Raw genomic sequence first — 13,300 nt, forward strand, 5'->3', positions numbered from 1 at the left:
TCTCTGGCTCTTATAACTTCTGAGATCGACATATATATATATATATATATATATATATATATATATATATATATATATATATATATATATATATATGTATATAGGGTCTTCGATTTATTAATTTATATATGAATTGATTTTTGTATTTATCAATTTATATAGTTACATCCTTTTGTAAGCAATTCAATTATTTCAACGAGTATTTTTATACCCTGAACCCATTGAAAATGGGAAATCAGGGTATAATGGTTTTGTTAAAAGTATGTAACAGGCAGAAGGAGGCGTGGCAGACCCCACAAAGTATATATATTCTTGATCAGGGCGACGAGCTGAGTTGATTTGGCCCTGTCCGTCTGTCTGTCCGTCCGTCCGTCCGTCCGTCCGTCCGTCCGTCCGTCCGTCCGTCCGTCCGTCCGTCCGTCCGTATGTATGAACGCGTCGATTTCAGAAGATATAAGAGCTAGAGACTTCAAATTTTTTTTAAAATGTCCGTAATTACAGCGCGCATATCAAGTTTATCATTAAAAATCGATAACTCATCCCGATCTTTTTTTTATCGATAAAAAACCTTATCGAAAACCAGTTATAAAATTATATCTTCTACACCCTTTTTGCTAGAGTCTCCAAATTTTTAATGTATGCTTATATGCAATTTATACAATTTCGGTTTTTGTTAAAATTTACCCCCCACCCTTAAATTCACCCCCTCACCCTCACTTTTGTAAAAAGCGTATTTCAAATACTAGAGACTTGGGCTTTGGAATATACACACATATTCACCATATGATTACGCTCTAAAAGTTTCATTAAGATCGTATGTCTGCAAAAGAAATTATTTAACTAATAAGTTATCATAGTATTGCCCACACTGCAGCGCAGCCCAAGCGCAGTCGCTGCTTACTGCGCAGTTAGCAGAGCGCAGGCTTATGCGTGCGTGTGGATGCATGTGTATGTATGTGTGCATAAAAGAAGTGCAGAATGATTAGAATATCAGCTTGGAGGGTTCAGGGTATCTCCTAGTCGAGCAGTCTCGACTGGAGCTTTCTTACTTGTTTATTTATCAATTTATATAGTTACATCCTTTTGTAAGCAATTCAATTATTTCAACGAGTATCTACACCCATAAATCAATATTATCTAATTATTTGACATGTTCTTCAATTCACATTTCATAATTCGATGTTCAGTTTTGTGAGTCGCATTTAATTAGAGGAATTTCCATTCTGTAGCCGAACTAATTGCGATAAGGCATCGAGGCGAGTCCTTTGATCTTGTGTGTGACTGCCACCATCAACAAAGGCATGATAAAGCTTAAGCTGGGCTGGGACATTTAGTTGATTGAATGGAATACCACTGTCACATATATCCTATACCCCAACTGCGTGTCAGGCCATATGACTGTCAATTTCAGCTTTATACTTTTGGTGGGTCTCTTGCTAGTCATTTGCAGCACTCGGTCACGCCTAGCCCCATAAATTGTGCAATATGACATTAGAGTCAATCATTGTAGACAAACAATCAGCCCCGGCACCGCACACACACCACCACCTATTTTCAGAATTTTTAGATGTGATGTATTTTATTTTTTGCCATTATACTACTCGTGAACATTTGGGGTCAGCAGAGAAGAGGATGCCACAATTAACCACAATTGGGAAAAAAGGAGAGGAGTATATAGCAGAATAGAAAAGGACCTGCCCAAAACTCACACAACCAATTCATTTGACTTTTGTCTTATTGCAGCTAAAACTTGTCAGAGTGCAGTCAACTGTAAACATTACGTGATTTTATTAAGGATATCTCAGAGTACGCACATAGGCTTAATCCTTGTTGTATCGTTCTCCTTTTTAAAGCGGCGTAGATTTTGGTTCAACGTAATTCTTGGAAACTGCTTTGCATAATTTTGTTAAGTTAGTGAAATCTCTCACGTTTCTAAAAAAATTTTGTCATTTCCGAGACTCAACTAGAACTTACCCTAAATATACGCATAGCCTGAGATCTTTCATGTCATATCAAAAAAAAAAGGACATAAAACAGGAGGAATGCTATAGATTCAACTAGAACTTACCCAATAGGTATAGGTAGGTAAAATATACGAATAACCTGAGATCTTTCCTGTCATATTTTCATACACCGAAATTGTGTGGTATTAAGCGAGAAATCTGACCGGCCTGTCAACTGACCCAAGTTAAGATCGACTTAGAAAAAAAGGAAATAAGTGCAAATTTATGCAGCAAGTAATTAAAAGTAGCTTTGTCCTCGACCGCTGCTATCACGCCTCCTTTTCTCTCATCTCGTCCTTTGACCGACCCATCTTGTACTTTTGGCTTTTGTTTCGCTTTATCCGCCTTACCTCATTCACAACGGAGAAGTGACTTTTTGAGATGACTTCACGATTGCCATAAAAACCACCTTTGGCATTCGCTACACCGCCAGCACTCCAACCTCTAACAATCGCCTCAGTGATTTCTGTTTGCATAGGAATAATTGAGGCCTTAATCTACCTATCTCCATTTGGCTTCAGTTGCCTGTTGGTAAATCTTGACAAACACCTTGAACCAACGGGCTGTCTAGCTGGACAGGAAGATAACCTGTGCACTATGCCTTCAAAAGAGCTGATATACCTCACAGCACATTATAAATGAATATGAACAGCACAATCACTTTTATAATTGTCCAATAATTTGCTAGTGGTCCACTTTCAGTTTCAGCATGAGCTTAAAAGCATCAAACAAAAACTGCATCAGGTCTTAATTCTCGACATGCAGAGCCCTGTCTGTCGGTAATCCCGACTAGCCGGTACGCTGATTGTTGCGTTAAGCTGATTTTTTATGAAACTTAAGAATGAGACAATAGCTACAATACGGACGGAGAGATGGTCGTGACTATATACACCTGTTGTTCTGATCTGCTATTTGTTCTGCCATACATTATAACTAGAATTTACATTTGCAAAAGATTCGGTAATTTTTAGCCGTTGGGTTACATTCGTCACTGCACAGATATTTTCACAACGGACGCACGGACAGACGGTCAGAGCTAAATCGACTCAGCTCGTCGCCCTGATCAAGAATATATATACTTTATGGGGTCTGCCACGCCCCCTTCTGTCTTTTTCATACATTTAACAAAACCATTATATCCAGATTTCCCATTGAAAATGGGTTCAGGGTATAAAAAGGCACATATACACCCATCCGCACACACATTTCTATTATGAGATTTTTTTTGGGTCTGGTTGGCAACATTTATGGCTTAAGCTGTCAAGCTTTGTTTTCATTAGCATCTTTTTGTTCAGTGCGCGACGCACTGGAAATTTCATGTCGCCATTGACTGGCATACAAGTACACACACACACTGAAGCACTCCCAGTCGCAAGCAATGTATATGCATGTATATTAAAGTTTATTTTGCTAGTTGGTCGTTTGTTTTTGGCTGACTGGCTGACTGCCAGCCTTGGCCGTTTGGCTAATGCCAAATAGCTTTCGGGCGAGAGACAATTGAGACAGCCACACACATCAACACTCGCAGATACACACATACATAGCGATATTTCTGAAATGAGTAGGGGATAGTTATTCAACTAAGCGAGGCACACACAAAAGGTTACAGAAATTGCATGCCCAAAAGCATGTAGCAGAAAAACTAGCGCCATTGAACATCACACACACACGCACGTATATGTACATCTGTTGTTTTGATGAAATGGAGCAACAATCGCGTAATACCAATAGCCAGCCCTGATCTAATGAAATTTCCCAAGTGCAACATGCAAAAATCAACTCTGACAATTGTACCTACAGTTTTGGTTTTGTTTTTTTCTGGGAGCAATATGAGTTTGCATATTTTATATAAATAGTATTAAAGTACTTTAAATTGTTTTTAATTTTCTATATATTAGCTATTTGTCCCTCGATTTTGAATACTTTAATCGCCGCACAAACTAATCCTATGGCAGTGCCTCAGGAAACTTGATCCAACAGCTCGTTCGATGCGAACCTGGAAATATTGAATCCCGAAAGTTGAAAAGTAACCAATAAGCCTGCTCTCGCCCAAATTTGTTTAACCTAGATTTTTTTTCCGAATGGAACAAGGTAAAAAATAGCTATTGTATTTGTGAAAAGCAGGAATAAGCAGCATAATTGGTCATTGTTCAAAAGAAGCAGGCGTCTGCATATATTTGCATAACGGCCTAAATTGGTTTGCTGCAAGTTGTGCAAATAATTTAAGCCTCTGCTTCATGTTGGTGGGCATTTATTTCTGACCTAATATAATTCAAATAAATAAACTAATACGAATATATTTATAAAAGTGAAGGCTCAACTGTTTGTCGAGTTTTACTTTTATGGCTAAGAAATTCTAGTCTAGAACTGAGCCACAAATCTGTGATCTGTGTCGAACCGATTCTTTGACCTGGCACATAGATAGACTAACCATTCACATATATCGCACATACGTACTCCTACTAAATGGCAGGCAAAATGCTTTGCGTGTGTGAGCTTTACGATCGCCGAAACACCACTTCGCCATAAATATTTATATCACGTGTATTGCGCGCCTAAAAGCACGCAATACACAAATTAGTGAGCTAAACTGCAATAAGCCCTCCGAAGTTATGACTTCATTTAGACAAAAATTTCGTCAAATCTTATTATTATAGTTAGTAAAAATAAAGAATCAGTGATACCCCCGGAACAGTTAATGAGGACTACGGCAAAGGTAGATTACTTTACCGAAGATATCTATGAGATTCAAATCCGTCCGACTTGATAAGTTAATGTGGTAATTGAGATGCTGTTATATTTATTCTTCATTCTTCTTTGATGATAAAATCTTTATAAGTCTCAGCCAGTGATCTTGATTTGCTATTATTAGTCGAGTAGAAACGTAAATCAAGGAAATCGAATTCGAACATTAAACCATTTCAAAGCCAAGAGAGCATACATATATATATATATATATATATATATATATATCTATATATATAAAAGAAAGTTGTGTAAAAGTGAAGACTGCTTATAACTTGATTTAGGCTGAACCAATTTTCATGGTTTTTGATTTGTTGGATTTGTCTCCGCAACGAGTTTAGTATAGGGTCTTAAAAATACTGAAAAAATTTGCCGAATACTTGAAAAACGCGGTTTTTTCCCCAAATGTTCAAATTTTTTTTATACCCAGTAGGCTTGGTAACAGTGACAGTTTTGACAATAGTGTAGAAGTAAATAAACAAATGTAGTCAGTCAGTCTACGGTCCCCTGACCTCGAGCAGACCTGACTATTCAAAAAAAAAAAAAAAAAAAATTTTCAAATCAAAAGGAAAAATATTTCAAATCAAAAATCTGCAAAAAATCAAAAGATTAAAACCTGACTGTTCAAAAAATAAATAAAAAATTAAAAATTCGAAATTAAAAAAAAAAAAAAAGGTAATTATTAAAAAGTGTATTTTTGGCTTTTTATATTTTCGGACTTTTAAACTTTATAAATATTTCAAATCAAAAATCTGCAAAAATTAAAAAAAAAATCAAAAGATTAAAACCTAACAATAAAAAATAAATAAAAAATTCAAAATTCAAAATTCGAAATTAAAAAAAAAAAAGTTAATTATTAAAAATTGCATTTTTGGACTTTTACAAAAGCTAAATATCTCGAAAGTTCAGGTATTTGTTTGTCTCAAACATAAATTTGTGTAAATTATTTATATTTATATTTCTCGATTGTTTTATATGGTTTTGTGCGAGGGCAGTATTACTATTAATAAAAATGCCGCGTCCTAGAAGATCTAATCTTTCCCGGCGGACCCATAATGCAATTAGGCATAGCGCGAGTCAATTATCTGACGAAGAGCGAGAAATCGCCCGAGAAAGGCTCCGCGTTAGTACCCAGGGAAGAAGGGTCTTAATTCGTGCTTCTCAAAGAGAGGCAGCCCGTGAAATGGCAATAAGAAATGGTTCAAGGATTGATTTGAATCGAGCAGCGTTTCGATATGATTGCACCATTGATTACAGCTTGAATCGTTTAGTTTGCATTGGTCCAATGGACGTTGTTTGCTAGCATTGTGGCGCATTGAAGTTTGCTGGTGAAACGCCCGGTTTGTGCTGCCTTAGTGGTAAAGTGACATTGCCATTAGCGGTCACCATAGCCATTGCGTTCCCTGCTTTATGGCGAAACACTAGAATCACGACATTTTCTAGCGAACACTCAAAAATACAATGCCTGTTTCCAAATGACATAATTTGGGGCGGAAAATATTGGAGACGGATATTTAAGGTAATTTACGTTAAAAATTTTATTTTCTATGACTGCCAAAAAAAAATTTTTGAATAATGTAGTTTGTTAGATTTCTGTAAATAGTGTTTGTAAATATAACTATAACTATGGCTTTGAATTTAAAGATTCAAGGCCAGATTTGCCATCGCATTGGATCATTGCAACCTATTGAAGATGCACAGCAAAAATTCTTGCAAATATACTTCATGGGCAATATGGAAGAACAACTTGACCGGCGTCAAGAAATGAACACAGCTATGAAAAGAGCAATTCTCCATGATTTGCATGCTTAGAAATTTAAACCAACCAAAACTGTGCAATGGAACGCGTTTGGTGATAAGAAAACTGATGAGCAATGTGATTCACGCGTTGATACTCAAAGGAAAATTTAAAGATGAGGAAGTTCTTATTCCTAGGATTCCGATGAGCTCAACAGATATGCCCTTTGAATTTAAACGAATTCAATTCCCGCTTCGTCTTGCCTTCGCCATGACGATCAACAAGTCACAGGGCCAATCTTTGACTATTTGTGGCCTCAATCTAGAAAATGCGTGTTTTTCTCATGGTCAATTGTACGTGGCATGCTCACGTGTTGGCAAACGATCCGCATTATTTGTTCTTGCACCCGACCAAAAAACGAAGAATGTCGTTTACAACAAGGTGCTTGAATGAAAATCCGATTAATAAATTTATCAGTGTATCCCAGCCTGAACAACATAGCTTTCAACAATTTTTTACCTAGAAATAATATAGAGGGCAATGCAACGTTTGCCGGGCCAGCTAGTATATATATATTTGAAGATGTATATATAAACAAGTAAGAAAGCTCTAGTCGAGACTGCTCGACTACGAGATCCCCTGAACCCTTGGAGCAATAGATATTTCAATTATTTTTCGCGTCTTTCAGCTTACACAAGAAACACGCACACACACACACACACATACACACACACACAAACACACACACACACAAACACATACACACACAAGCACCCACGCATAAACACGCATGGGCTGCAGTGTGCGCTTACTATGAGAACTTAATTGTTTAATAACTTTTTTTATGGACGTACGATCTTCATGAAACTTTCAGATTATGATTATAATATGAATATGCATGTAATTGCCAAAGCACGCATTTTACAAAAGTGAGGTTAAGGGGTGAATTTAGAGGTGGGGGGTTAATTTTAATAAAAACCGAAATTGTATAAATTGCATGTTAGCATACATTAAAAATTTGGAGACTCTAGCAATAAAGGTGTAGAAGATATAATTTTATAACTGGTTTTCGATAAGGTTTTTTATCGATAAAAAAAGATCGGGATGAGTTATCGATTTTTAATGTTAAACTCGATATGCGCGCTGTAATTACGGACATTTAAAAAAAAATTGAAGTCTCTCGCTCTTATATCTTCTGAAATCGACGCGTTCATACATACGGACAGACAGACGGACAGGGCCAAATCAACTCAGCTCGTCACCCTGATCAAGAATATATATACTTTGTGGGGTCTGCCATGCCTCCTTCTCCCTGTTACATACATTTCAACAAAACCATTATACCCTGATTTCCCATTGAAAATGGGTTCAGGGTATAATAATAGATGAGTGGAGCAGCCGAAAAGTTAAAGCAAAATGCAAATCGAAACAAGAAAAATCAGAGTCCAGTCAGACATTCAAGGGGAGAACCCAACCAGTAGAACTGATTTGGGGCAGTTCATATTCGGACTAGAGAGAGTTTAGATCTATTGTTACTAAATTATATAAAATATATTATTTCATTGAACCCAAAGTTGTTTATATTCACAAGAACCCAACACAGCGTCCCCAATCACTTGTGCTCTAGTGTTAATACCAATCCGGCACATTCAACAGAATATAGACAAGAGCACACCCACGCACAGTCATAACACAGAGTTACACATACAGCCCACCGAATTGGCTCTAATTGCAATTGAGATACACCCTGAAATCGAATAGATCGATATAACATTGAGCATTAAATTACGCGACAATGTTGGAACAGAACAGATATTTTTGCCACAAAGGAGTGCACGCTCTAAAGATAGGGCAAGGGTCTGGTAGGGTAGGGCGTGGCTGCTCTCAGGCGCCTGTCACTTGGACGCTGCACAGAGCGAGAAAAAAAACAAGTAAGAAAGCTCTAGTCGAGACTGCTCGACTACGAGATCCCCTGAACCCTTGGAGCATTAGATATTTCAATAATTTTTCGCGTCTTTCAGCTTACACAAGAAACACGCACATACACACACACAGGCACGTACGCACACACAGGCATACATACACACACACGCATACAGACACACATACACACACACACACGCATACATACACAAACGCATACACACACACATACACATAACTACACACATATACACACACATACACACACATACACAAACACATACACACACAAGCACCCACGCATAAACACGCATGGAGCATGCAGTGTGCGCTTACTATGAGAACTTAATTGCTTAATACTTTTTTTGTAGACGTACGATCTACATGAAACTTTCAGATTATGATTATAACATGGATATGCATGTAATTGCCAAAGCACAAGTCTCTAGTATTTGAAATACGCTTTTTACGAAAGTGAGGGTGAGGGGGTGAATTTAAGGGTGGGGGATAAATTTTAACAAAAACCGAAATTGTATAAATTGCATATAAGCATACATTAAAAATTTGGAGACTCTAGCAATAAAGGTGTAGAAGATATAATTTTATAACTGGTTTTCGATAAGGTTTTTTATCGATAAAAAAAGATCGGGATGAGTTATCGATTTTTAATGATAAACTTGATATGCGCGCTGTAATTACGAACATTTTAAAAAAAATTTGAAGTCTCTCTTATATCTTCTGAAATCGACGCGTTCATACATACGGACAGACGGACGGACGGACAGACGGACAGACGGACAGGGCCAAATCAACTCAGCTCGTCGCCCTGATCAAGAATATATATACTTTGTGGGGTCTGCCACGCCTCCTTCTCCCTGTTACATACATTTCAACAAAACCATTATACCCTGATTTCCCATTGAAAATGGGTTCAGGGTATAAAAAAGAGACACTCGACTATTCGGATGGCTATTCGAGTACCATTCATATAGTCATCAGCAGAGCACACATATGTGCACGAACTCAATCATAAACACACATGTACACGCACAGACACCCACGTATACTTCTATTTGTTTTGTCTTGCTGCGCTGCGAAAATGCAAACAGCGTTTGCCGCCGCTTATTAAGCTATTTTTAAAGCAGTCACACACACATACATATACCCATACGCTTGGCTTAAGTTGGTCAAGGTCACACGCACACACAATTCGCAAAGGAGATCATTGAACTGAATTTGGGCCACATTTTCAGCACTTCATTTGTTTATATTTTTTTCAAGTCTCCGATTAAGATAAATAATATTAGCACGCACAGTGTCCAAAGAAAAAGTATGCACTATAAAAAAAACTTATTTTCGGAGAGTTCAATTTTAAACGCCAATGCAAAATACAACAAGTAAGAAGGCTCCAGTCGAGAGTTCTCGACTAGGAGATACCCTGAACCCTCCAAGCTGATATTCCAATCATTCTGCACTTCTTTTATGCACACATACATACACATGCATCCACATGTACGTATAAGCACGTGCTCTGCTATGAGAATTAATTGAATAATTTCTCTTGTAGTAAGATAATATTTATGAAACTTTCGAGGCGTGATCATATGATTGAATGTATGTACATTCTAAAGCACAAGTCTCTAGTACTTGACATACGTTTTTTAAAAATTGGGGGCGTGGTATCCAAAATCTGTAAATTTCAAAATTTTTGTATTCATCATATGTATATAAATCTGAAGTCCGCAGGTATAGAAGTGCTAAAATTAGGCTGAAACAAGTAAGAAGGCTCCAGTCGAGACTGCTCGACTAGGAGATACCCTGAACCCTCTAAGCTGATATTCTAATCATTCTGCACTTCTTTTTTGCACACATACATACACATGCATCCACACTCACGCATATGCCTGTGCTCTGCTAACTGCGCAGTAAGCAGCGACTGCGCTTGGGCTGCGCTGCAGTGTGGGCACTATTATGAGAATTCATTTGTTGAATAATTCCTTTTGTAGACATACGATCTTAATGAAACTTTCAGAGCGTAATCATATGATTAATATGTGTGTACATTCCAAAGCACAAGTCTCTACTAATTGAAATGCGTTTTTTATAAATTGGGGGAGAAGGGGGCGTGGTATCCATAATCTGTAAACTACAAAATTGTTGTATCGATTAACTTTATATACAACGCAAATTTAAGACTCCAGGTCTAAAAGTGTTCAAATAGGCAAAAAAAAAAAAAAAAAATCAATTTTTCGATTATTCTCGATAAAAAAGTTATCGGATGATTTATCGAAAAAATAAAGCAAACTCGTACTGCGCATGGTACACACGAGTATGCATGCCAAATTTCAGCTCTCTAGCTCTCATAACTTCTGAGATCGACGCACATATACGGACGGGCGGACGGACGGACAGGGCTATATCGACTCAGCTCGCTGCGCTGATCAAGAATATATATACTTTTTGGGGTCTGCCACGCCTCCTTCTGCCCGTTACATACTTTTTCACAAAACCATTATACCCTGATTTCCCATTTTGAATGGGTTCAGGGTATAAAAAACCAAATAAATTTTGAGAAACTCGTACTGCGTATGGTATACACGATTATATGAGTAGATTTCAGCTTTCTAGCTCTTATATCTTCTTAGATCTCGGCGTTCATACTGGCAGACGGACGGACAGAGCTATATCGACTCAGCTCATCGCCCTGATCAAGCATATACATATATATACTTTATGGAGTCTGTGATGCTTCCTTCTGCCTGTTACATACTTTTTCACAACATTTCCCATTTTCAATGGGTTCAGGGTATAATTAATTAAGCAACAAATTGCTAAATTCACATAGTAGAAGAGAAACGCTGGAGAGCTTCAATTTAAATTTAGGCAGTGGATGCTGCCCATTGTATACCGACTCTGTATATATTTTATTTCGATGGTTCTTTGCGTGTCCAAAGCTATATATTATAAATGTTAAGCGTATTTTTTTCTGTACTTCGTCTGCTTTAATGTGTAACAAATTGTAGACGAATATTAACATTCTCTTGCATTTATGGTATATACAATGTAGAAGGTACGAAAGTCCAACTTTTACGACTTACTTATGACAGACAGGGCCAAATTAAAGTTGAGAAAAAAAAAATAATAATAAAACAAGTAAGAAAGCTCTAGTCGAGACTGCTCGACTACGAGATCCCCTGAACCCTTGGAGCAATAGATATTTCAATAATTTTTCGCGTCTTTCAGCTTACACAAGAAACACGCACACACACACGCACGTACGCACACACAGGCATACATACACACACACGCATACAGACTCACATACACACACACACACGCATACACACACAAACGCATACACACACAAACGCATACACAGACACACATACACACACACATACACACACACATACACAAACACATACACACACATACACAAACATTTACATACATATACACACACAAGCATAAACACGCATGGGCGGCAGTGAGCGCTTACTATGAGAACTTAATTGCTTAATAACTTTTTTTGTGGACGTACGATCTTTATGAAACTTTCAGATTATGATTATAACATGGATATGCAAGTAATTGCCAAAGCACAAGTCTCTAGTGTTTGAAATACGCATTTTACAAAAGTGAGGGTGAGGGGGTGAATTTAAGGGTGGGGGGTAAATTTTAACAAAAACCGAAATTGTATAAATTGCATATAAGTATACATTAAAAATTTGGAGGCTCTAGCAATAAAGGTGTAGAAGATACAATTTTATAACTGGTTTTCGATAAGGTTTTTTATCGATAAAAAAGATCGGGATGAGTTATCGATTTTTAATGATAAACTTGATATGCGCGCTGTAAGTCTCTAGCTCTTATATCTTCTGAAATCGACGCGTTCATACATACGGACAGACGGACAGGGCCAAATCAACTCAGCTCGTCGCCCTGATCAAGAATATATATACTTTGTGGGGTCTGCCACGCCTCCTTCTCCCTGTTACATACATTTCAACAAAACCATTATACCCTGATTTCCCATTGAAAATGGGTTCAGGGTATAAAAATCAGAGAAAAGAAGGCAGCGCCATTCGCAAAGTTGCCGGGCACTTTTCGATTGGAAAATGCTTTCAGATCGATTTTGGCCGAACAGGGACATAGGGATACGAGTGAAGACTTTTATATTCATGATTTACGATTCATGTGCCGTCCTAACTCTATTCCTTCTGCATCAGATGAAAACAAGTAAGAAAGCTCTAGTCGAGACTGCCCGACTACGAGATCCCCTGAACCCTTCGAGCAACTGATATTTGAATATGAGATTGATTTGGAGAGTCTAGCTTAAAAGATGTAGCAGATATAAATTTATTACTGGTTTTCGATAACGTTTTTAATCGATAACAAAATAACGTGGTAAGTTATCGATACTTAAAGCAAAACTCGATATGCGCGTGCTATACACGGACCTAGGAAAAAAAATTTCAAGTCTCTAGCTCTTGTATCTTCTGAGATCGACACGTTTAAACATACGGACAGACGGTCGGACGGACGGACAAACAGACAGGGCTAAATCGACTCAGCTCGTCGCCCTGATCATGAATATATATACTTTGTGGGGTCTGCCACGCCTCCTTCTGCCTGTTACATACATTTAACAAAACCATTATACCCTGATTTCCCATTGAAAATGGGTTCAGGGTATAAAAATCGGAAAAAAAACCGATATGATATGATGGTCCTCAAACAAAAGTGTTAAATTAACTGATCAATTATATTTTATTAAAAGATTGCGTTAGAAAAGTTATATGGGGATTTCTTGAATAAATTTACTCATATAAGATGGATATAATATAAAAATTAATATTTGAAATTAACTCATACTCTCAAATTAATTAAT

At 37.3% G+C, this 13,300-nt stretch overlaps 1 protein-coding gene and 1 long non-coding RNA gene across 14 annotated transcripts in view; one reads left to right on the forward strand and one right to left on the reverse strand.

Moving 5' to 3' along the window:
• Positions 1-13,300, reverse strand: part of wake (ankyrin repeat and fibronectin type III domain containing protein wide awake) — a 53,766-nt gene that overhangs the window by 36,958 nt on the left and 3,508 nt on the right. The gene's annotated exons all lie outside the window — the stretch shown is intronic.
• Positions 4,566-6,986, forward strand: LOC149270151 (uncharacterized). 3 transcript variants are annotated; one of them, XR_016268543.1, is made up of 3 exons: positions 4,949-5,657; positions 5,744-6,267; positions 6,352-6,986. It is a non-coding gene; the product is annotated as an uncharacterized LOC149270151 (long non-coding RNA). The 3 variants fall into 3 exon arrangements; XR_016268542.1 differs by having other exon boundaries at positions 4,950-5,657; positions 6,393-6,986; XR_016268541.1 differs by having other exon boundaries at positions 4,566-5,657; positions 5,744-6,986.

This window comes from Drosophila arizonae, chromosome 2 (genome assembly GCF_054131065.1).
Source record: "Drosophila arizonae isolate 15081-1271.41 chromosome 2, UAZ_ARI_1.0, whole genome shotgun sequence".
Taxonomy (NCBI): domain Eukaryota; kingdom Metazoa; phylum Arthropoda; class Insecta; order Diptera; family Drosophilidae; genus Drosophila; species Drosophila arizonae.